The sequence below is a fragment of the Martes martes genome (assembly GCF_963455335.1).
Source record: "Martes martes genome assembly, chromosome: 12".
NCBI lineage: Eukaryota > Metazoa > Chordata > Mammalia > Carnivora > Mustelidae > Martes > Martes martes.
In genome coordinates, this window is record NC_137900.1 from 37,790,763 (window position 1) to 37,815,775 (window position 25,013).

The 25,013-nt window shown below is 33.9% G+C and overlaps 1 long non-coding RNA gene across 2 annotated transcripts in view; it reads left to right on the plus strand.

Annotated features, from left to right (window-relative positions):
* The window catches only part of LOC308353481, a 136,959-nt gene that overhangs the window by 75,305 nt on the left and 36,641 nt on the right, over window positions 1-25,013 (plus strand). For both annotated transcript variants that reach the window (XR_013967784.1, XR_013967785.1), the window contains exon 4: window positions 23,917-23,972. This is a non-coding gene — a long non-coding RNA (uncharacterized lncRNA). The remainder of the gene's footprint in view (window positions 1-23,916; window positions 23,973-25,013) is intronic.

Sequence of the window (25,013 nt, forward strand, 5' to 3'; positions counted from 1 at the left end):
TTTTGAATGTGGCATTTATTTTAAACTAAACAGTCAATATAGAGGTCCTAGGAATTTAACATAGTTATAGTAAATGGTTAATTATTTTGATCAAATACTAAGCATAGCAATCACATATTCAGCTTTCCTGCCTGCCTACCTGCCTTCCCTCTGTCCTTCCGTCTTCTTGTTTACTTTTTATCTCTTTCTCATTCCTTTTTAGCACAAAAAGCATAGAGATGAATTGCACCTTGAAGATAACTTAATTCGATCTTCTCTTTTTTTACAAGTAAGGCAACAGAAACTTGAAAAATAAATAGGTCCTTAATTTGCCCTGAAGGCAAATTAGATTTTTCTTACAAAAAATACAATTTACTGTCCAATAAAATCTAATGTGTCCAAATCCATATTGGCAGGAGTGTGATAACATAATACTTGAATACAATAATAGGGGATCCTATAAATGTGGATAAAATTTATTTCATAAAAAATAAGAAATTAAAGAATTTGGAACTTTGGAAAGCAGAAAATACAAACTCAAGATACTATGGAGAAGACTCCTACAAATTTAACTCTAGAGGACTGCTTGGAATCTAGTTTGGAATTTCAAAGTTTAAAGTAACTACAGAAAAGGTAAAAATGTAACAGTAAGTTTATTTTCTAAGTTTTTAGTAGAAGAATATGTATATTAAAGAAAACAGAAAAAACACACACATACATCTTTTGTGACTTTGATCATCACAGGAGAAATGTAAAGATATAACTTCTGTAACCTCTTTGTAAGAGAATCCTCAGTCAGGATTTTGATATGTTTTCTAAATCTTCTTCCTACAGTTAGATTTACAAAAGTTTGGCTTTGGCACATTTCTGAAAAGAATGTAAGGGTGTGATTATACAGACATGAAAATAACACAAATTTTTCAAGAGCAGAATCCTTTGCCCACCTGTTTTGTTACCTAGGGAAGGATGTTACTCTAGCAACTCATGCACTTCTAACTAGAAAGTGTCAGTTCAAAAGTTTTCCTGGGGTATATGGCCTGAGTTGTTGCACATTGAATTTTGTGTCCAACCAGACATTGATCGTGGATAGGTTGCCTAAATAGTTCTTCATTACAGTACCAATTTCTATGCCTTATCCAATCCCTACAGAATAAAGATAATTATTTCAGCTTGTATTAAGAAACCTGTACTATACACTGGCAGACAGATAACAGCTGTTAGTAAATGGGGATAATCATGCTGTATACACTCACAGCATATTTGGTCCAGATAGAAATATGCCAACCTTTCAAAATAGTAAATATCTATGAAGTAACATAATAATATATAACAATTGCTTTAACTTATATTTGCCTAGTAAAAATTTATTTATTATTTATTCAAATGCTATTATTAATTAATTAATTTATTTTTGAGAGACCGAGAGAGAGAGAATCTTAAGCAGGCTCTATGCTCAGCATGGAGCCAGACATGGGGCTTGATCTCCCAAACCCTGAGATCATGACCTGAGCCAAAATCAAGAGTCGGATGCTTAACTGATTGAACCACCCATTGTCCCTTGTCTTTTATTTTTAAAAGTAAGCTCTCTTTTAAAATGACTCTGAAATGTACACTTTAACAATTATGTCATAAATTATGATTAAGTTACTTCATTATGAAACTTATCTTGAAGATAGTTTGTTTTAGTGAAATATTTTTCAGTGATAGTTTCCCATTATGAACTACTTTAGCTATTATTATATTGCTCATTGATATTTAGGTTACATTATTATAGATAGACCTTTTTATTGGTATCCTTAATAAACTAGTAATTATTTTTCATATAAAAATTTATTTATAAGTTATATTGTTACAGTTTTGTTTTGTAAACAAGATACATTGCAAAAAAATCTATCAAAAGTAATATAATAGGCAGCTCTGGGGGTCACTGGCAATTTTTCCTTATCTTTCTCCTAAAGAACCTGGAGATAAGGACAGAAAAACATTTTCAAAGAATAAAGTATGGAATAAATAAATAAATGAATAAATAAGAGATTGGGACAGAAATATATGATATCATAACTGAGTTGCAAAATATGACATCACTCCCCAACCAAGGTAACTACAGAAACAGTGTATCATCTATCAAAATTTGGTCTCCAGTGATTGTGGAGAAAAGGGAAAAATCCCAGGCAGGTCTTGGCAGTGAATTTTCTTCTCCCAGTTATAGATTTTTCCCCCATATATCCAGGGAAGTTTTCCTTATAATTCTATTTCTCATTTCTCATACTCTTAAAGTAATAAAGTATTGGTTTTATATAGTCTCTGAATTTGTTTAGTATGAATCTACCCATAACTGATAGACTCCCTAACAAATGAAATGTCTGAACCTGTAAATTCGAGTGTCAGGACTTGTCCTGCAGTGATTTTACCAAAAAAAAAAAAAGAAAAATAAAAGTAAATAATTTGAAAAATGCCACTCTCTGGAGAACTTTCTGCGTGGCCAGTTGGCTTTCCTTAGGGACAAGCAACTTCCTGGATAATATCTCTTCTCATTGAAATTGTTCCATATAGGACATCCTTTGCCAAGTATAGTATAAGCCTCTCCATCAAAGGTAGAAGCTGCCTCATCATTTGTGTGTCTGCTCTTAACAGGCGCTAAATAAATGGCTAAGCATTTCTATGATGTAATAAAATGCAGCCATAAGTAATTTTAAAGCTGCAGGATTTTCCTTTCTTAATATATTCTTCTCTTTGCCAAAAAAACCAGATGCATTAAAAGCAAATAACTTCGATCAAAACAACATCCTATGTATTTGTTCGGAAGACTGTTTTGTTTCATGCACAAATTGCTCCATTCAAGTGAAAAAGTGCATCAGAAAAATACTCTCATACAATAACAAAGAGTCATTACAGAAAAACTGCTAATTTCCTGTTTATTTAGTTATCATCAAAGCCTCTGGAGTAATGCTCAGAACTAGTGTAATGAATTACTCTTATGTTAAATATCCTGTTGCATTATGTTGAGTACACAATAGCATATAATCATAGTTGTCTATTCTTTACTAAGAATTTCATTCTTAAGAATATGTTGTCTCTTTGTTACTTTGCTCTAATTCAGAATGTAGCAAGACAAATATTTAAAATAGGTATAGGATAAGTATATTTTAGACATTTCAATTTGCCTATTAATGCTCTGACACTAAATAAAACTCTTTTAGGGTTTTAGGGGAAAAAAAGAAAGTTTTTTTTTTACCCCTGCCAATTATTTTAATTTTGGAAAATACTCTTTTGTGGGGAGAAACTGGTAGAACATTAACAGAAAAATCAAATGATTCAAGGATTCTTAGCAAAATTGTTGGCATTAAATTGAATTTTCAAGCTTTTTAGCAATTCTTTCAAATTTTGGAAATCAAAAACTTCCTCATTATTTATTTGTATATTTATTTTCAAAACTTACTATTCAAGGGTATTTTGTTAAAGATACTAAATTAGCAAAATGGCCCATTTCCTGTCACTTCAAGGATGAACTATGTTGACAAAGCTAAGGACAAAGGATCACCTCTTCTTTTGAGCTATAAATGGAAAATGCACTTTAATTCTGCCAATTTGCCAGTGGCATTGGGAGGTTCTTTCCCATAGGCATGAAAACAATGATCTACACCTGAAAATAAACTAAAAAGGCTTTTTGTGAATGGAGTCAGCATGTGGAGAACTGGATGAGGTAACAGTAGTGGTTGAATATGCAGGAACATACTGAAAGTTTATACATATTAAGGAGTCTTCATTTCATCGTTTCTAATTGAACATTTTTTATACTAAAAAGAACATTTTTCATTTTTTAACATCTCCTTCAACAAAACAGGAAAAAGGAGTCAGTCTATGAATTGGCAGCAGATTCTTTGGCTTCAGAATGCTCACTGTACATAATACCAAATAAGAAAAAGGAAGTTATGGTTCCTGGCTTTGGGCAATAGTGAGAAGTACAGACACATGGATGTAATTTTCAGACATTCTTTAATTTTTTTCCATAATATATTTCAGTTTCATGATGACTTTGCTTTTAGCTTAAAAGAAAGCCCTCCAAAAACAAAACAAAAAATGAAACAGAACAAAACTAAAGGAACCTCAAAATGTCTTATTTTTATTTTTTAAATTAAATTCAATTAATTAATATGTAGTATTATTAGTTTCAGAGGTAGAGTTCAGTGATTCATCAGTTGTATATAACACCCAAGGCTCATTACATCATGTGCCCTCCTTAATGCCCCTCACTCTGTGTCCCCATGCCCTCCCTTTTCAGCAACCCTCAGTTTGTTTCCTATTGTTAAGGGTCTCATGGTTTGTCTTTCTCTCTGGTTTTGTCTTATTTTTCACTCCCTTCTCCTATACTCCTCTGTTTTGCTTCTTAAATTCCACATATGAGTGAAATAATATAATAATTTCTCTGATTGACTTACTTCGCTTAGCATAACACCCTCTCTTTCCATCCACATCATTGCAAATGGCAAAAGTTCATTCTTTTTGATGGCTGAGTAATATTCCCGTGTGTGTGTGTGTGTGTGTGTGTGTGTGTGTGTGTGTGTGTGTGTGTTGTGGACATTGCTGCTATAAACTTTGGGGTGCAGGTGTCCCTTCGGATCACTGCATTTGTATCTTTGGGGTAAATACCTAGTAGTGCAACTGCTGGGTTGTAGGGTAGCTCTATTTTTAACTTTTTAAAGAATCTCCATACTGTTTTTCAGAGTGGCTGTACCAGCTGATGTTCCTACCAAAAGTGTGAGAGGGTTCTCCTTTCTCCACATCATTGCTATCACTGTTGTTTCCTGACTTGCTAATTTTAGCCATTATGGCTAAAATGAGGTGGTATTTCATCGTGGTTTTGATTTATGTTTCCCTGATGCTAACGGATGTGGAACATTTTTACAGGTGTGTGTCGGCCTTTTTGCATGCCTTCTTTGGAGAAATATCTGTTCATGTCTTCTGCCCATTTGTTGACTGGATTATTTGTTTTTTGGGTGTTGAGTTTGGTAAGTTCTTAATAGATTTTGGGTACTAGCCCTTTACCTGATAAGACATTTGCAAATTTCTTCTCCCATTCTGCCATAGGTTGTCTTTTGGTTTTGTCAACTGTTTCGTTTTCAAAATGCTTTAGTTTAAAGAACTGTATTTTGGTTTTGAAATTATGACTTATAAAGGATTATCATATCTATATACATAGCTTGTTTTATTGGTTTAGACTGACAACTTTTATTAGAAACGGGAGGCTGGCTTACTCATTAAAACATAATTTGACAGGCAAACAATTGGTCAAATTCCACTAGGCAATAGATTGGTCAGAATTTCTTCCGTATTATCTAATAATTCTGATCTTCCCAATTGCTTTTCATGTTCTCCCTACCCCCTTCTGCTCCACTTTCAGTTCTTTTTGAACATATGCCTTCTCATTACTTAAGCAGGAGTTAACTTAAGGAATATCACTGAGTCCTATTTATCTCTATATCCAATAGTAAATGCCTGGTATAGTCCTGGCATGAAGTTGTTGTTTAATACATGTTTACTGAATAAATAAATAAAAGGTATTTATCAAATGTTCTAGTAATTTGGCCCAATTGTTTATATCAACTGGATTAGTAGGAAGCACTTCACTTGATAATAGCTTCTTACTTAGTTAACTGAATGGTTGGTTACTCCATATCTTAGGATCCTTGCTTGTCACCCCAATTAATTAACTCAGAATGAAAAATGCTAACCATTTTGAGGCCACAGAAGAGAAGAATCTTCATGAAAGATTTATTACCAAAGTGGAGGACAGTGGATATAATAATATCATTTGTTTTAGGTCAGTTTATATCAATATATAATCATAAATATAAGTTTAAAAATTGCTATCCTATTTTGGAAGCCCTCCATCATTCAGCAACTAACATACAAAGAGTAAATTATATATAAATTTATTTTAAAATGACAGTGACTGTGAGAAGTCATTCCCATAGAAAATCTCAGCAAGAAGAGAGAGATAAATGCCACTCTAGGAAGAAGTGAAAAGCAACAGATTTAATTTGAACTAAGGCATTCCAAAATCCACTGAAGACTATAAAGTAATACTGAATGAGGGATGATCAATCAAAATGGAAGAAAATTAACAACTAATAATCAATATTTGAATAAAAACCTTCCATTCAAAGAGGAAAATAGATGTTACATCAGGGAGTCTATGATGCTACACGTAAAAAAGAAAATGAATGAAAAATCAAGACCATAATATGAAGACACTGATTTATTTTCTCAGAATATTTATGATTGCTATAGAGGAGGTTATATAATTTTGTGAATGTGTAAATATCTTTTTAAACTTTTTAATTATATTCATCATGCATCACAAAGAAACAAATGTTGGCATGGCATAAGATGCTGAGGGTAGTAGTTAACCTGAGATACGTTACTCAGTTATACTCAGTTAATGGGATCTATCCTCATGCAATATATTAATTACTACTGGAGACTTGGTGGGTGTCTGATCACGCTGCGAGTGAATACATAACACAGAATTCAATATCTGTTAGGTCCAAAGAACTATGAATTAAATAGGGTTGGCCTCAGCTGGATAGCTGCTAGGCATATTGTGGGAAAATCATTATATTTCCTTACTAATAAGAATTAATACCAAGAGAATAAACACAAATCTATTGTAGACATTCAAAGTAAAAAACAACATGTCAAAGACAAATAAATATCTCTTAGGCAAATAAATTATTTTTCTTGAATTAGTAGATTCCTGGATAAAAAATACAGCTCTTTTACCTGGCTAATCGTGACTGTAAACCACTAGTGAAAAAAATGGTGATATTATAGGAGCAAGTTCTGAGGCTTATTGCATTCAACTCTTCTAGCAATATATAGGCTTAAGTTTCATTCTGTTCTGTATAGAATGGGGCAGTATATGAAATACTCTCCTTTTAAAAGATGTACGTAAACATGATTTTAAAGAAAACTAAAATTCTTTGTCCGTTGTTTTTCAAATCAAGAAAGGGGCAGTATAACTATAGTAAGTAAATATATCACAAAACATATGTTATACTTGTAGACTATGACTATTTAAGTAAATGATGGTGTTTCTGACTTTCACCCTTACACCTGCTCCATCCAGCCTCCAGCTCTAGGTGCAGTTTGACCCAGAGCCCTGAGGTGGGTGACACTTTAGGCAATGGTCTCTAAAAGAAGCCCCTTTTCAGAAATTGTCAACTCAGACCTCAGTACGTGCTTCCCCAAAAGGCTCAGACATTTGCTTCTGTTCATCTCCTCTCCTGTGAACTCCAAATACAACCTCATTCAGTGCACATACACTGAAATACCCACTAACAGACTGGTTTTCTGGCACTTGGTCTGCTGATATCAGATGGACATCTGTTGATTTCAGGGGTATGGTCTCCCAATTCCTGCTCTGCTGACCCACTTGAATTGACTTATTGGTTTTGGACCCTGAGTTTAGTCATTGGATAATAGTGCTTGTATCCAACTTGAGTTTGGAGTGATCTTCTGATTTGGAAACTGACTTTTATAATGATCACTACTTGTATTCCTTTCTGAATTAATGGATACCTGCTTATATTTGGAAAAGAAAAATGGTAATGTGTAAACTGGAAGAATTCTCAAAGAACCACTCCAAGATAAGGAAGAAAGGAAGGAAAGAAGGAAGGAGAGAGAGAAGGAGAGAGAGAAAAAGAAGAGAAAGGAAAGAAGGAAGGAAAGAAGGAAGATAGATCTTTCAGTAGTAGGAAGACAGGAATATCAAACACTATCTTGTGAATAATGAAAAGAATCAGAGATAGCATGATCAAGTGTAGTCAAATAATACTATGCTGCCTTTTAGAACTCATACATTTTATTGTATCATACTTCTATGAAGTGTTAGCCTGGGTCTCAGCTTGTTTTAGGCCATTTTATTTGAAACTTAGAGATGGGAATGCTAAAGAAAATAAATTTGTTTTATTTTATTTTATTTTAAGGATAATGATACATGGTTGAAAGGGAAAGTTAAAAGAAAATGCAAAGAGGAGTAATGTCAGTAAATAAAATCTATCTGGGGGGAGGAGCCTGAAGCATATTTGGCTATGCTTTCTAATTTGGTCAAAGAAATGGATGAAACATAATTCATGACTTGTATACAAGAAGAAATAGGAGATTTGTTGCTTAAAGAAAAAGTACAACTTTGGGGGGAATATTGAGTCCTAGAGAGAGCACTTCCCAGGAATCTTAACAGAATATCTGTTATTTAACAAATTTTGGTTATGTGAGTATCTATCAACATAGTACTTACAAATTGCAAGTCTCTGATTTTTTTTCAAATAATTTTCTAATCTATACAACCTAATAATACAACTATCTTCAAATTATCAGAGTATTTTTCCAGAGTCAATAAAATCAGCTGAAACATTATATCAAACAAGCAATGCTATGAAAAAGTCCATTGGAAAATCATGAACAGAAAAATCTTTTTTTTTCTCCCTTCGAGGACTGCAGGCCTACTCCTACAGTGAAATGAAGTGAAACAAATATACTCCCTTTAAAAATAGAGATGAAATGAAAGGGGAAAGGATGCTCCTCTTTTCTCCAAATTTCCAGCTAATGATCATTTCCTGTGTGAAGTTATTTATGGCCCAGTACCAATGAGAAGAGATGGGTTATCTACAATTCTTGGGTGAGCATCCCAACTTTCCCTTAAAAATTAAACTCCTCACTTTTCTTCCTAATTGAGCTTGTATACATCAATGGAATGTATTTTAAGATGCTATAAATATCTTCTAGATAACCAAGTACGTTGAAATTGCCCATCTTTCAACTGAGCAAGTGCATTAATTAAGAATATTTTATTATAGCGGCAAGAGATCTGAACAGCTTATATGAAGAAAGTTACTTTAATGAAAAAATATGTATATATGTCACATTGTGATGCTTGTATTCAGTTTGTATTCATGCCTAAAATTCATAAATTTGAGAGAAGATATCTGGAAAGTTTGTATATCATGTTTTTGAATCCAGAAAATGAGCTTAACTTTTAAAAAATTAAAAAGTTAAATAATATTTTACATAAAAGTTATAACCCAAGACACAGCCAGCCAGTGACCACAGTATATCTAATACTGTTTATTCTGATAAAGTTTCACATCTTATTCAAGAAGCCAAGTGTTACTTAACAGAAAAAAAAACATATTTGCAATTCATCATAATTGGGGAAAAACATGATATGTGCATATGATTGTTATTTATAGAGGACAATGGATGTATATTTTTAATTCTATCAATGAAAAAAAATCTTTTTAAGAATTGGCTAGAATCAGAGGATATTCTGAAATAGAGACTTTATTAAATATTAGTAGTACTTGGGGTACTGTTTGTGAATATTTGATAAGGGACAAAATTAATTACAACCTAGTATTCATGTATTTGGAGTTGGGAAATTGAGCAACCATACACTAGGAATCACAATTGACTACTGATTTTCTAGACAGGAAAATGAATCATCAAGCAAGTCTCTTGAGACTTTTTAACTCTCAAAATGGAATTTTACAAAAGCTAATTTCTGGTGGGCTGTCATACAGATTCTTTTCATCCTGATAGTAGCTTGCATTTTGAGATATACTCTTCTGTCAGCACTTAATATGGAACTCAGTTAATTTAGCAATGACATATTATCTAATCCATGAGGTACCTCCCTAAGCCCAGCTCCCTCCTCTGCAAGCATCCTCAGGTGATTACTGTACTAAGTCTTTGTTAAGCTAAGCTGTGTGAGTCTTGGACAGCAAAAGCATAAAGGCAAAGGTTCAAGTCTGAGCTATGGCCCAGAGGTCAGGCACTAGGCTTGTATATTAGGCTGTGATTTTGACTTCTATATTTCCTCATAAGATAGATTTTAGGTTAATAATTTCATTATATAAATACTTTAAAAAACTGTTTCTTAAGCTTGCTGCTCTATTACGAGTTTGTACAATTATTTATAATCTCCAGGGCCATCCCACCTGGCTGGATTAGTACTGTGGCTAAAAAAATCATGGATTCCAAGGCACATTATCTAGATGCAAATCCCTAGACTGACACCTTCCTATTGTATGATCTTAAGTTATTTTAACTCTCACTTCCATGATTTTCTCCTATATAAAATGGGAACAATGATGATATCAACGTCAGAAGCTTATTTGAAGGATCATAAAAATTAATAAAGTACCTGGTTCATAACATTACATAAGTATTTCTACTATTTCTCTACCAGTGGCTTTTTAATAAGATTTATTTACTTATTTATCAGAGAGAGAGAGAGAGTGCACGCACGCAGAAGCAGAGGGAATGGCAGAGAGGGAGAAGCAGGCTCCCTGCTGAGCAAGAAGCCTGATGAGGGTCTCAATCCCAGGACCCTGAGATTGCGACCTGAGCTGAAGGCAGATTCTTAACTGACTTAGCCACCCAGGTGTCCCTAAACAGTGGTTTTATAATATTTCAATGTATTTCTTTATACATGAACCCATCCATTATATTAGCAGTGAGTGACACTCGCCTGAAGTAAAATTTCAGGTGAAAATCCAATATACAAAAGAAGTTCTACTCTTGAAGAGCTTAGAATAGGGGCTATGTTTTGAAAGCTCCCTCATGTATTGCCACGGAATCCCTTGGCTCCCACAGCAGAGGTGGAAAATAAATTCTTTTAAAAAGGGATAACTGAAATGTCAAATATATTTCCTTAGCTATCACCTCCTAAGGTGGCTAAAGGAGTCTAATCTTCTACTAACATGGAGACTATACAGTTGGTGTTTTAGAAAAATGAAGTGTAGTTGACACACAATGTGGGTTTCAGGTGTATGGCATAGTGATTCAACAAGTCTACACATTATGCCATGCTTACCACAAATGCAGCTATCTATAGATGGCATTTTTAATGAAAGAAAAAAATCTTCCAAATATTCAAGAGAGGATATTACACAGCAGATATAAGCTTACAATATAATAACAATATTGGGAGAGTCAATAATCACATGACTCCCATTTCAAGTTTAATCTTGAGAAGTAATTTAAAGAAAAGCAACCAAAATTAATGAGAGGGATGTCTAAAAACTATGTAAAATCATTACCATAATAATTATAAAAAATACTAACACCAGTAAACAAATCTATAATATAATTATAGGTATAAATTAATTAATGATGCTTATTTCTAAATTTTGAAAAGATGGAAGACTTCTTTAAAGTTACTCAGAAATACCCAGCCCTGGAGTGCCTGGAAGTTCAGTTGGTTAAGCATCCAACTCTTGATTTTGACTCGGGTCGTGATCTCGGAGTCATGGAATTGTACCCCACATGGGGGTCTGCACTCAGCATGGAGTCTTCTTGTCCTATCCCTCTGCTCCGCCACTGCCCACCCCCAGCTCACACTCTCTCTATCTCTAAAATAAATAAATAAAATCTTTAAAAAAAAAAAAAAAAGAGGGATGTACCATATCAGGATGTAACTATTGGGTTCTTCTTATGCATACATGCATACGTATAAAGAACTCTATGTTCTTTAGCTATGTCTTATGTTCTTTATTTATAATATTTTATTTAATGTATTTCAATCTTTAATCTTAACATAGCTCCCCTAGTGAAAGCATACAAAATACAGTTATGGTTTTATTTTACGTGTGAATTGTTTTTGCGTGTATTATTTATGCATCTCTCTAGAAACATCAGGCTTCATATACTTCAGAGAAGTTTATTCTTTCCTTCACATATATGTAGATATCTATATATTGCTCTATCTATATATATACATGTGCATATATATATATACACATATATGCATATACACACACACACACACACACATGATTATCTAAATGACATTCTTATAACACCATCTTCAAAATGAAGAATAACAATTTCTGTTCATTTCAACATTATATTAAATTATGTTTTTGTTTTCTTTTTTATCCCTCAGGGTAAAACCATTTACCTAGTGGCCCATACTTTTCATAGGTGATACAGATGTTGTGTTTCCATTAAGCCTGTTTCAGGCATAAATTTTCATTTTTCTTTAGTTGTTACAGAGAATGGCTAGGGAACGAAAGGTAATATCTATGGAGCTACTTTATGTCACCAGAAAAATGTAACTAGAAGTTAAATGTATAGCATCAGGTATGGGGAAGAGGGTGAGAATTTGATTCATGGTATACCTAAATTCCATGAATAACTAGTAGGTTACAATAGTGTTCTTTTGAATTTTAACACTGAGGGAAAGTATAAGTAGTGTTTGTTGAAATTCACTTATACTGTTTTCACTCTGTGAAGGCACTCCACAAGGACTGGAAGAATCAAAATCATCATTACCTTAGATCACAACTCATTAGCATTATTGCTAAAAGCTCTCTAGGTTACCACTTATGTGCTTTTCAGACACATCGTAAGGAGATCAGTAACCATTGCTGCCTATAAAGTGGCAAAAAAATTCAATAATGCATCATAAAACTTTATACTTCTGTTTCAGCATGCATATTCAAATCCACTTTGTTTAAAAAAGCATAAACCATGTCTGTACAATAAAGCAAGAGAATTGATTGAATATGTTGTTAATGCAGTCTTTCAATGTCCGCCACCAAACAAACAGCATATTTGAATTTGACTTGGTATCTGTTGAAAGGAAACCACAATATTACCTGTTATATAGGTGAGAACAAATTAGGTATTCTGTTTCTCTCTTTGGATGATCTCAATTTACTTAAAAAATCATTTGGTAAGATAGCTATAATGTCTCTGGCACTTAAAGTTGTGACTAGAAAATAGTTTCCTACTTTAAAAATAAATGTCTTGGCTTCATTCCAACATTTATTTTCAATAAATGCCTAGGCATTTATCTTGCAGCAGGAGACCATTATCCAGTCACAACGTTCAATTCCTTTGACATTATCTCTTAAGTAAAACAGTAGCGTTAAGAATAAAGGACTTGCCAATTGAAAAAGTGCATTAGTATGTTGGGTGGGTGAACAAATGCTGTGGGTGAAAATCACCTCTCCCCCCATCAACATTTGAAGTGGAAGAAGCACATGTTTTCTTCACTTCAGTCTAATACACTGTATATTGGGACTTTTGGTAAAGAGCTTTACCAAGTAAGAAGCCAGAAAGTGAATATTCTAGCATATTCTAGATTAAATAACATCTCTCATGTAATTTAATTTCCTGTGTCATTTGGTGTGTTCCATAGCCTCTCTTCAATGTTTGTGTGTTATGGAGGTTCACATAATTTGTATTAGCTCTGAGAAATCCTCACTTACCCTAATTAAGGTGCACTTGTAAAAAACTCTCTCTAATATGACAACCTGTGTTCTGGTTCTCTTTTTCCAATAATCATTGGAGATTTGGGTTTCCTTGAATCCTAATCAATTCAGATGGCTAAACCTATTTTGACAGGAAATGGTTTCTGAAGTAATAGGGGTCTAAGTACAGATATTCACTATGAGATTTATCGTCTGTATTTTGTAGCCAGTCACTGTTACAGTGGTAGAGGAAGGAAAAACATCGGAGAGAACCTTGAGAAAAGGGGATCCATTATGCAAAAATAACACCTCAGTAGGGATGGAAATACATTTAAGAAAAGAATACAGATATGATTATATCACCCCTCTCCTTCAATACATTATTTACTGAACTCCCTTTCTTCTGCTAAAAACCCTCAGAAGTCCTCAATATAGAATGGTAAGGTGCTTCTTAACATTGATTAACAAGAATTGTCAATGGCTAGTTTAAATCTACCATTCTATTGATTCTTTGGCAAAGCATTATCAGACTATCAGCCACCTCATTCTTATTCCCCATCCTGGAAATGGACCATATTCCGACATTTTCTCTATCTAATATAGGGAACATTGCAAACAAACTTTGACAAGTCCCCTTGCCTCCCAGTTGGACCACTGCTACTGTTAGAATAGCAGAGAAGTATCAACTAACTTGTTTATATTTATAACTTTGGAACCCCATGCAAAGCATAGTATATTTGACTTTCTGTGGGGTGAACCCTGAAATTGGATTCTTTTTATTTTCATTTCCATAATTGATTTTTTTTTCATACTAAAGTTTGAGAATCATTGCTTCATGGCTCTGTTCAAATTATTTTTCTTTCATGGAACTTATACACATCACCTCCAGTGGTAATGATCTTTCTTTTCCCTGATTTCTAGATCAATTTGTTTATATTGTTAAAGTGGCACCTATCACATAGCTCCCTGTACTACAATTACTTGCAAATATGTTTCATCACCTATGGTAACGAGATCTGCATCTTTCATATATTATCCTTTCTGCAGTACTTAGCCACGAGCCTAGCATATTGTAGAAAGACCTTCCATGACCACTGAAAAATGAAAAGGCAGTACTCTCTGTATTCGACATTCAAATGAAGAGATATCCTGAGGTCTAGGCTACAGACCATGTCTAGGTGTCACCTTGGTCCTTACAACTCATTTTTCAGAAGGCTCTTTTCAGCCATACAAATGCATAAGAGAGTGGAGATTAAAAGAGGTCCAGGAGCAGAATGGTTAGAAACCCTGTGTTGGAAACCCACTTTCTTCTTGAAGTCAGGACAGTAGCTCTCAGGCTGCCACTGTTATAGGACAGGTCATCATAGAAGACACTTCTAAAATTTACTGGGAAGAAAAGCAAAGTTGTGTGTTGTCAGATGCTATCCAGGACCCTTGATTCTGCAGATCAATGATGGGAGTTAGCACACTAAGGTTGGCCGAGTAAGATGACCAATGTTTTATATTTTAAAAATCTCAGTGATAAAATATGAAGAAATGTTCTGATGAAAGCTCTCCTAACTGTCATTATAAATGAGGAAATACCCTTTTCCAACACAAAGACTTATATTGAAATACAAAAATTAGCCCATATGAAACTTGTTAGGTATCACTGTAAAAATGCTTCCATGGATAATGTCCACCATAAGGGTTTCTTATGAGAACACTCGGCAAACACTTTTTTTGGTCTTAGCATCATGAAAGATCTGCTTCTCCTGAACAGGAAGTTAATTTCTATCATATGGAAAGAATAAATCTTAGACGGAAGTCTGAGATGTTCTGATCTTTCTTTGGATAATTAGAAAACTTGGAACTAAATGACTGCTTAATTCCTAAAAGTGTAGAGGTAAGTGATATGAATTTATGAATACTAATTTTATTTCAGACTTTAGTTTTGTACTGTTACCCCTTATGCTGACTTTCTTAATAGTTTGATGCATCCTTTTGTATTGTTTGAATAATTTAGTAAGATTCTCCAAAACTTTTGTGTAATTACCTGGGATTCAAATAAACAATATAATCCCAAATGATTTGCTTCCCTTTTTGTGTCAATAATAGTCTAATTTCTTCTGACTGCTAAAGTGTCATTGTCTCATTCTTGTAATTTAATTCCAATATAAACTGGCCATGAATATCTCTGGGCATGTATATCTCTGGTGATATTATATTATCTATAGTGCATTTGTCTCAGAGAGTGACCAGAAAAGAATCTGCACTGTGCTTTACTCTGATTATTACTCTTTTATTTTGAATGCAAAATTGAAATGACAGATTTGAAAAGGAACTTTAAATAAAACAGTATAGTATCATCTAAATTGAGCAAAAATTATCATCTTAAACAATAATGAATGCCATATAAAAGTAGCAAAAGGAAAATATCCTTCAGATGACTAGGTCACCAATTTAGATCTTTTAAGATCCTCTTTTTGTGAATGTCCAGCTGTCATAAAAAATGAACTCTGATGATCTTTCAATTTCAGTGCTTTGGAAAAAAAATTAAGATTGCAAGTCATTTCTGTAAAGCTCACAGGACAGCTGGTACTCTAAAGTCAATTCTCAATTACCTTTGGCATGAGTGATAGGATTACATGGACATTTGTTGACAATTTTCAGACATCCCTCAGCCATTTCTCTCTATATCTCCTATCACCAAGCTTTTCTTAGGAGGGCTGCTAACAAGAAGAGAAATGTACAGATTTGAGTTGTACCTCATTTCACTTCTGCAAGCTTACAGAGGAAACTGAAATTTCTAAAGATACCTTGTTAAAAACAGAACATGAAGAGAGGAAACAAAGGTAAACCAACACAGAAAAACTGGCACCTGAAATTCTAAGTGTAGCCTGTATTAGGACAGGCACTAGAAATATTCAAATTGATTAATAAACATATAATGAGTTTGCTAGATAGGAAAGGAGGGGAAGGAGGCAGTGCTTGGGAAAGAGAACAATAACTATGCTTCCTATGTATTCTAGTTCTTCGAATTACAAAGGGCACACTATGTGAACCTACTTTGATGTGTTCGGGTGATACTCATTAGATAGGTGTTATTAATCTGGGAGGCAAAATTTAAAACCTAGTAACACTAGCATAAAAAATATTACTGGGACACTGGGGAGGGAATGTGCTATGGTGAGTGCTGTGAAGTGTGTAAACCTGGCGATTCACAGACCTGTACCCCTGGGGCTAATAATACATTATATGTTTATAAATATATATATATATATATATATATATATATATATATATATATATATATTACTGGGTCAGGAGAACAAACCAAGCAACCTTGGAAGACACGTGTTAGCGGGAGAATAAAGAGCACTGATAAGCTTGTAAAATGTTTTCAATTCAAACAAGACATGTGGGCTGCTAACATCTGAAAAATGCATTCTAATGCATGTATGGAAATAGATTATAAAGCTTGAGTATAGGCTTTGGAATTGGTCATCTGGGTTCCTGGTATGACTCCACCTGTCACTGTAGACTAGTTGCTTAAGCTTTTTGTGCCTCCATTTCCCTATCTGTCAAATGGGATAATGTGACTACTTCACATAGCCCATGAGGCTGTGTGAGTCCTAAATGAGTTGGTCTTGTAGATAATAAGAGCTTGATAAATGAAAGCCTTATTTTTCATATTAGAATGCTATCTTACTGCTGATATACAAAAGAGAGAAAATATCCAATAATCCTACAGGCAAAATAATTCTTGATAATAAAATGAAAACAACTAAAACAATCAAACATTAAAAATAGTAATATATGCCCTCCAGATAAAAATGCAAACTATAACGTATAGTATAAATGAAAAGTAAAATCCATTTTCGCATCTTTTTCTTGACTAATTTTTATGAGGTATTTCAGAAATAAAATATAAATAGCTATTATACATTTTCTTAACTATTTGCACAAAATGATCAAACTCCATACTATACATATTTTTCCGCACCTTGCTTTTTGTCCCTAGATAATAATACGTCTTTGGGAGCTTTCCCAAACTGTGCATTCAGAGCACTATTACTTTTTAAATGTTGCATAGTATTCCCAGATACAGATGTAAAATAATTCATATAAATAACTCTATAATGTTAGAAATTTAGGTTGTGTTGGTAGGTGATAAACAAATAGTATGGCAAAAAAATCTATTTATACATTACTTAGAATATTTCTTTGAAAAATTCTGAAGGCAATTCCTAGATATAGAATTTCTATATCAGGAACATGGGCCTTTTAAAATGTGACATTGTGAAAATGCCCTCCAAGGACGTATTATCAATTAAACCTCCATCTACACTCTCAACAAAATCTAAGATGTCTTCCCCTGGAAATTATCCAGGCTTTAAATTTTGCCAATCTGGTGGTATAAAAATTTATTAAAGACTGGTTAACATTCTAGCTTGATTTTTTTATGCTGTCTATGAGAAAACAATGCTTTGATTATAAAATATTGTGTTATTGTCAATTTAAAAAATACATAAGCATGGAAAAATAATGTTTTTTATAAAATTGGTTGTTTTTGTTTCTCCCCACAGAAGAATTTTCAAGCATCATTATCATATCTTATGAGATGTTTAGGGTCAAGAATAGTTAATAACCTGAATATAGAAACACCTCTTTCTCTCTCACTTCCAAAATATTTCTTTCTTGCTAGGGCTACACACAGAAAGACACAAATATACACACATGCACATAATATACACTGGAAGCTTACTGATATCAAGAAACAGAGCATAGTTACTTCAGTACAGTATTACCCCAAGAGTTACTATTTAAAGGAAACTGAATTAAGGATTTAATAATGTTAAATCCCACACTTGTCTGAAGTTTGCTTAACCACTACAGATGTCAGATAAAAGCCGATACATGTATAAATGACATTTTATGTGTTTCTCTCAATGGATAAAACAGATTTCTCAAATGTGAGTTTATCTGTTAGATTTCCCCAGTAATATATATTCAATACCTAGGGCAAATTTATTAAAAATTTCTCTTAAAAATTAAAATAAAAAGGACCTCTTTTGTCTTTATAAAATTTTGAATTCATTTGGCTTCTGGGATCAGTCAGGAGGCAAACTCCTCACTCTATTGTCTTCACACAAAATGGCTGGTTGGTTTTTATTTGTAAGTCTCATTAGGTTTCTAACACATTCAGAGAAAAAATATAGCCATCTTGGAATAATTCACTAAATGTAAACGTAGAAACTTTCTTCTGAACATAGTAGATTGATGATTGCTATGAATCATGACTGTATCTTTCATATTAGAGTACCAGAAACCATAGAAGCATTGTGACTCTTCTCACTCTTTTAATGGTTATAAATGTCTGGGAGTAGAATCTCTCTCCAAGTCTGTAGGAAAGGATTAAGAAGTCATGCATGCAAAGTGATTCTCTGTGACTTTAAAGATTTGAGTCTTTATTCAATGAGTTTTTATAGAAAAAATTTTCTACAAAATAAGAAATTTAGTATAATTCTAATGTACACAAAAAATAAAATCCCTTGTTATTTATATTACTTTGTGATATACTATTGTATCTTCAGCATTCCAATGACCAATTATAAAATTTGAATAATCCTTCAAAATTCTAATGCAAGGATAAATCATATGAGGGCCCTCTGGTGGCCAAAACAGTGCCATTGAATTTTCACAAGAGAAGTTCAGGGTTGGTCAGAGGCAGACTCCCACTGAAATTACAAAACTTTATTTGGTATCTATTTTACATTGGTATATTGATAGTATATTGATTCAATTGATAGGTGACAAAGTGACAGTCTACTTTAATGTCTGTTGCCAAACTCACAAAGGGATATTTCATATGTAGAATTCAATATTTAAATTTACAGAAAAATAATTATGTTTTGAGTAGAAAATGTAGAAAATTATGTTATCTTGGACCCACAGAATTATTGAATCACAGAATTTTATAGAAGGAATAAATCTTAGAGGTAATTTAGTACAATTTCCTCATCTAATGAATAAGGAAAATTAGGTCAAGGTAGGTTAAATGCTTTGCAAATGGTCACAGAGTAATTATCAGGAGTGCTGGGCTAGAGACCATTTCCATGTTTCAGTGTCAAGTGCTGTGGAAAAAAAATGTGGTCATTTAACTATGTGTTTTATTTTTCTATTTCCTATACATAGGATTTTTTACTTATGTTTATTTAAACTTGTTTTCATGATTTTTAAAAAATATTACTTCTAAAAGTTTTTTCTAAGTTAAGACATGGGCATCAAGTGATTTGCGATTTAAAAGTAAAGCAGAGGAGTAGGAAGCAGAATCAAAATAAGAAATGCATTCTTTTCTTATTGTTCTGTAGTAGATTACTACAAAGTAAGCAACTTAAAACAACACCCATTTATGAGTTCCAATTCCGTAGGTCAGCAGTTCAGGCAGTGTGGCTAGGCTCCCTGCTCAGGGTGTCACAGGTTGGAAATCAAGGTATTGGCTGGGTTTTGTGTCATCTGGAGGCTCTGGGGAAGAACCTTCCAAACTCATTCAGCTTGCTGACAAAATTTAGTTCTTGTGGTCTAGGATTGAGGGTCCCACTTTCTTGCTGGATTCTGCTTAGAGGTTGCTCTCAGCTGGAATGGCTATTCTGAATGCCTTGACCCATGGCTCCCTCCGTCTACGAAGCCAGCTATAGAGAACCCTCTTTTGCTGAATCTCTCCCACATTTCAACTCTGTTTTAGAAACTGCTTGGTTCCTTTAAAACAAAACAAAACAAAAACAAACAAACAAACAAAAAACTTGTATATTTTCACAGGGTTTGTACATATATTTGTTCATAGGTCAGCATCACCCATGATAATTTCTCCTTCTTAAAGTCAATTGTAAAAAAAAAAAATAATAAAATTTAAAAAATAAATCAACTGTGCCATCTAAGAATCTAATCATGAGAATGATTATCCAGTCATATTTATACATTCTGAAATTGTATATTGGATGTATAGGTGCATGGATATTGGTGTCCATCTTAGAATTCTGTCTACCATGACCACATAATTTTCTTACTTAGCGACACCTAAGTGAAAAGGAAGATTTTAGTTCCTTTTGTGGTTGTCGTGATTTTTCTACTATTTCAATGTATAATTTAGCATTCCGATAGAAGTTATATACCAAAAAGCCTTATGATATTAAAATATACTCTTCAAAATTTATTAACTTCCCAGTGAATTTTAAAATATATACGTTTACTGGGGCACCTGGGTGGCTCAGTGGGTTAAGCCTCTGCCTTCAGCTCAGGTCATGATCTCAGGGTTCTGGGAACAAGCCTCGCATCGGGCTCTCTACTCACCAGGGAGCCTACTTCCCCCTCACTCTCTGACTGCCTCTCTGCCTGCTTGTGATCTCTCTCTCTGTCAAATAAATAAATAAAATATTTAAAAAATAAATAAAATAAAATATATACATTTATTGTATTAGGCTCTCTTCTAGCTTAGATTCATCAATGCATAAAAGGCAGATCCCTGACCCTGTGGAACTTATATTTATTGGAAAGAGAGAGATAACGCATGATACATATACACAATAAGTAAAACAATAAGTATAAGAGGGGAAACATGTTATGGAAGAAAAGTAAAAGTGATCAAAAAAGAAAGGTTTGGAATATCAGGGACAGAATAGGGAAATAGGATATCAAGGGTGTCCCTCACCAAGAAGGTGAGATTTGAGTAAAGACGTGAAGGAAGGGATAGAGTTGTCCATGATATCTGGGGGAGAAATAACTGAAGCAGGAGGAAGAACAAGAGCCATAACCCTAAGGCAAGACCGTGCCTGGCTATTTGGAACAAAGCAGGGAGGAACCTGTAACTGCAATGAAGTGAATTAAAAAAATAATAATAATAATATTTAAAGGCAGACAAGAACATTCTCTGAATTCCTGTTATGTGTAAGAGGTGAGATATAAAGCCGGCACCCAGCACCTAGTGAGGCAGAAGAAGTCACAATTAACTAACAGAGAATGGGAGGCAAATAAATGTGTGAAAGTAAAAGCAAGAGTAAAAACAGGGAGACCTATTAAGAGGTCTCAGGCGGAGATACATGGTTCAGACCAGAGTTTTAGGAGTGGCGGTGGTAAGAATTGGATTCGGAATATATGTTGATAATAGAGCTAATAGCATTTCTATCGCATTCAAATGTGACATGGGAGATAAAGAGAAGAGTTAAGAAGGACTCCAAGGTTTTTTGTGGCTGAATAGAATGGAATAGCTATAATGTGAAGAAAATGATAGAAAAAGTGAGAGGATCAGGGACTTTTTGGATGTGTTGCATTTGAGATGTCTTTTAGACATCCAAGTGGATGAGTCATGTAGGTAGTTGGACATAAAATCTGAGTTCATGAGAGAGATCTGGCATGAAGATATAAATTTGGGACTCACTTAGAAGACTCCCCAAAAAGGTATTTTAAAGCCATGAGATGATGAGAAGGTAGTGAGTAAAGGCAGAAAATAGAAGAAAACCAATGACTGTACCACTTCAACATTAAGAAGCTAGAAGAAGAAGAAAAATGAGTAAAAGGAAATGGCTAAAGAAACCAGTGAAAGAAAAGGAAAGCTAGACCATGTGAAGCCAAGAAAAATGTAAAAAGAAAGCAGTAATGATCACTTGTGCCAAATGCCACCAGTAATATTAAATGAAGTGTGCTCTGAGCCTGGAGAACTGGATTTAGCAATTTGAAGTACATGGTTACATTGATAATTTTGGTAGAATGATAGGCGTAAAAGCCTGACTGGGACAGTTTTAAGAGAGAACATGAGAAGAGGAATGGCAGAAAATAAATGCAAACAACTATTTCATGAATTTTCACTGTGAAAAAAGAGCCAAGAAATGGGGAGGGTGCAGCTGCCAGAAAAATTAGGGTCAATGGAAGGTTTGCAATTTTTTTTTTTTATTTAATCTTGGAGAAGTTAGCAGCATGTTTGCATGGTTATGGAAACAATCTAGTAGAAATGAAAAATTGATGTAGCATAGAGAAGAGAATTATTAAAATGATGTCTTTAACCAAGTGGTTGAGGAACTCTAATGTAGATTATTCTTGTTTCATAGTAACAATGGCCTTGTTGTTGTTCAGGCCTATCAACAACCATCAAGCCTATGTTATAATAAACAAACCAATTTAAATAAGAACAAACATTTAAATTCCTCAGAGCATTCTTTATTATGAATCACGTGGGTGCTTGCTACTCTTTGCACATCGATTTTACTAAATACAACTGACTTCCAGATGTCATTGTCTATTTCAATCACATGTAGAAAATGTGAGTTACATTGAAAGGAGTGGGGGGGATAGGTAGCAAGAAGTGTGAATGCTAGTAAAGCTAATCATATTATATGTATCTCAAAGAAGCATGGTTTAAGAGTCAGAAGACTCAGTTTTGGTCCCCAAATACACTCACCTGTTTTTCTACATTTACAAAGACAAATTCTCTATGTTTTATATTCAGTATTTAACAAATAAATACACTGGATCTCTAAGATCCATTCTAATAAATTCAATACAAAAACATTCTCTGAATTCCTGTTATGTGTAAGAGATAAGATATAAAGCCCCTAGCACCTAGTGAGGCAGATGAAGTCACAGTTAACTAACAGCAAATGAGAGACAAATAAATGTGTAAAGTAAGGTAGAATAACAGGTAACAAGCACCCAAAGGGGATGTGGCTTCTCGATTCAAGCGGCACTTTGTCGCCTCTCCCTTGCTCCTTCTTCTCATTTGCTAATGCATCAGGAGACTTCAGTTTTCTTGTGCCTGAATTCCTTTCTGATTATATATTTGAGAGCCTTGGAATTAGGAAGTCTCTTATGTTACTAGTTTTCCAGCAAATGGCTGATTTAGATGCCAGCAAAATCTGGTTCTATAAATACTGTGAAAATATATGGGTAACTGGAATAGAGGCTGATGTGAACCAAGTATTTTCTTTCCACGAGGATTTGTGGCATGTCAGATATTAATCTTGTGTTGAAATTTTAGTTCTTGCTTCTGCTCATGTAGCTCCGGACTTAAACCAAATAAAATTATTTTCAGTTTACCTGCCCGCTCCTCCCTGCCAATGTCTGTGGATTTCCACTGACTTTGTGTTACACAAGGAACTCACATGCTATCATTAGGTCTGAAATGAGGCAAGATTAGGGCTTGGTGAATACTTTAAATGGCCTTCGGTCCTATGCCTGGGAAATCATATATAGGTCCCTTTGCAGCTTCCCGAAGACCTAAAATGTGGCCAAAAACTTCAAAGACAGCAGAAGACTGTAGAACAGTTCTAAGTAACAAATGAATGAGGGAAAGAAACAAAGTAATTAAATGTAGTTCTTTTGGTCAAAGGTAGTGCAATATCACTATTAAATCAGAGGATGTGCTCGATAGTCCTTAAAAAAACAAAACAAAACAAAACAAACTAACACACAGTTAAGAGGGCAATAGTGCAGAGTATTTTAGGACGACCCTGTATCAAGCAATTGGAATATATCTGATATTATAAAGATATCATAAATATATTTATTGATTGGACTTGAGAGTTATGTCTTCTTCAATTTTTTTTTTTTTTTCAGGTAACATCTTTACCACAACTATTGCTCTGTACTCTATTCGCTGTTGTATTTCTGTTCTGTGATTCTCTGAAATTTTTCACTTTCCTAACAGATAAACTACTGCTAAGCTTTCATCTTCTTCTTTCTGTGAATGGACTATACAAAAAGGTACTAGATTTTCTGTAAGGATTTATTTTTGCCATTTTATAGATAAGAGATGAAAACATGTTTCTGACCACAGAAACATGAAGATCTATCATCCAAAGAGCTTTCTGAAGGAGTATATGCTGCTTTTCTTTGCGTTGTTGTTCAAAGCATTTGTAACATTTAAAAAGACATTAAATAAGCATGTTTACTTTTTATCCATATTGTTTTGAACTGGTTAAATTCAATCTGTTGTCTATTTGTAAATAAAGATACCCTAGGGAGTGCCTGGGTGGTTCAGTCTTTAAGCATCTACCTTCTGCTCACATCATGATCCCAGGTTTCTGGGTTTGAGCTCCACATGGAGTTTCCTACACAGTAGGAAGCCTGCTTCTCCCTCTGCTCCTGCTTGTGTTCCCTTTCTTGCTCTCTCTCTGTCAAATAAATAAATAAAATCTTTAAAAATAAATAAATAAAAATGAAGATACCCCAAAATATTTATATTATGTGCTTATTAGTTGTCCAGATATTAAAATGGTTTAAAATGGTTTTATTTCAAATAGCATACATTATTTTGTATTATTTTATTATTTTATGTGATTTCATAAAGTGAAATCACAGGAGTATATACAAATGTTTGTATGTGTATCTATATCTATAATATATATATTTTTTAACTTATTTGACAGACAGAGATCACAAGTAAGGAGAGAGGCAGGCAGAGAGAAAGGAAGGGAAGCAGGCTCCCTGCTGAGCAGAGAACCCCATGGGGGGCTCTATCCCAGGACCCTGAGATCATGACCTGAGCCTTAACTCACTGAGCCACCCAGGCACCCCTATATCTATAATATTTTAACAAATATTCCAAGAAACACTTTAACTTCAGTTCATCTAGGAAGAATTTGGAAAGGCAGCTTCGAAGGATTAAAGTAATTAATTAAATTAAAATAAATGTCAACTTTTTGCCTTCACAGAGACCCTTTCTAGTTGTAACCCTGAGTGCGCACTTGTTAACCATGCCAATCATCACAAAGGAACTGATTGGCTCCCGTGCTCTACAAACAG